The sequence below is a fragment of the Carlito syrichta genome, unplaced genomic scaffold (assembly GCF_000164805.1).
Source record: "Carlito syrichta isolate Samal-C Ts95f unplaced genomic scaffold, Tarsius_syrichta-2.0.1 Scaffold309723, whole genome shotgun sequence".
Lineage (NCBI taxonomy): Eukaryota > Metazoa > Chordata > Mammalia > Primates > Tarsiidae > Carlito > Carlito syrichta.
The window spans coordinates 227,544-229,243 of record NW_007253819.1 but is presented as its reverse complement, the minus strand read 5'-3'; positions in this window follow the sequence as shown (position 1 = coordinate 229,243).

The window sequence follows — 1,700 nt, the reverse complement described above, 5'->3', positions numbered from 1 at the left end:
AGGTCGAGGCTGCGGTGGCCAGGAGCGTGTCACTGCACTCCAGTCTGGGTGACAGAGTGAAACTCCAACTCAAAAAAAAAAAAAAAAGCAGTAAAACTACAAAAGATGGCAAAAGGGTAAATTGAATCTCTCTCTTCCTCCCTCCCTCTCTCATGTGTGTGTGTATGTGTGTGTATATATATGAAGTCTGGCAATTAAGTTTGCAAACTTGGCACCGTGCACTTATGTTGGCAGCACTGTACAAACAACTTGGTAAGGTTTCATAACCTTGATATATCAGTGTCTCACAGCTATGTTTGTGTTGACCTGTGGTGGTGTTTTGCTGAGTGGTGTTCATTATTGTTGTTTCATGTTTTTGTGTTCCTTTGCAAGAATGTTGGAGCTTGAATTAGAGTAACAAATAAACATTAAATTTCTTATTAAATTTGGCAAGATTAGACGTGAAATCAGGGACATGTTGGTCCAAGTTCATGGGGATAATGCCACGAAGAGACTGGCAGTGTGATACAGACACCCACTAATGCCTGTCCATATTGCTACAGCCTCTAGAGAAGGCATGGCAAGGGTTCAAGCACTCCTGTACATTCCTAAGAGCTAATAAAAGATGCACCTCCCCTTTTCTCCTATGCATTCCTAGTAAGTAGCTTCAAAGGATCCTTAAGTTCCCTACAGACTGTATCTAATAAATTGAAAGATGTAAATCCTCGTTTACTCTCTTTTCTCATTAGTCATAGGTTTGAATATTATAGTATTGTAATTGTAAGTTTTGTGATTTGTATAACCTTTGTATCAATATAATCATAAGTTTTGTGGTTAGTATAGCTTTTGCATAATGCATGATGTCTTAGGCCTTGTAAACTCCCTTTACTCTATGGCAAGTTTGGTTAACATTTCTGCTGGGCCTTACTGATAAAAACCGTGAGATACCTCTGGTACCTGGTACCAGGAAGTCTGGACTGTAAAATGTCACTATCAATCAAATGCAGCTATAACTTAAGTTCTGTACAATGCTCTGCTGGTCAGGTGGCTAATGTGTAGACACTAACAACTCTGGACTTATAAAAGTGGATGGTATCCAGGCCCAGTGACGCAAGTCTGTAATCCCAGCACTTTTCAGGAGGCCTAGGCTAGAGGATCACCTCAGCCCAAGTGTTTAAGACCAGCGCGAACAACTTGGTAAGACCTCGTTTCTACAATAAATCAAAAAATAAGCCAGGTGCGGTAGCATGCACCTGTAGTTCCAGCTACTTTGAAGGCTGAGGCAGAAGGACTGCCTAAGTCCAACAGGTCAAGGCTGCGGTGGCCGTGAGTGTGCCACTGCACTCTAGCCTGGGTGACAAGAGTGAGATTCCAACTTAAAAAGAAAAAAAAAAGAGGCCAAAAGCCTAGCTCTGCTCCCTGGATTCAAATTCAGAAATAAAATTCTTTCTACCAGTTCCTTGCCCCTTTGATTTACTGGTATCAAGGGAGAGTAGCTGAGTGTTATTTAGACCATAAGAAGTATACAAACGGATTAAATGTTTTTCTGAGGGGAAAGAGAGCATCATTGAGAGGTCAGGATGGCCAGTAACAAGGAGAACTGAAAAAAAATTGCAAAAATTCATTGAATTGTGCATCAAATTTATATATATGGCTTACTTAAAAAGGTAAACAAAGATTATTCCTGCTATCTTTTTTTTTTTTTATTGAGTTGGAGTCTC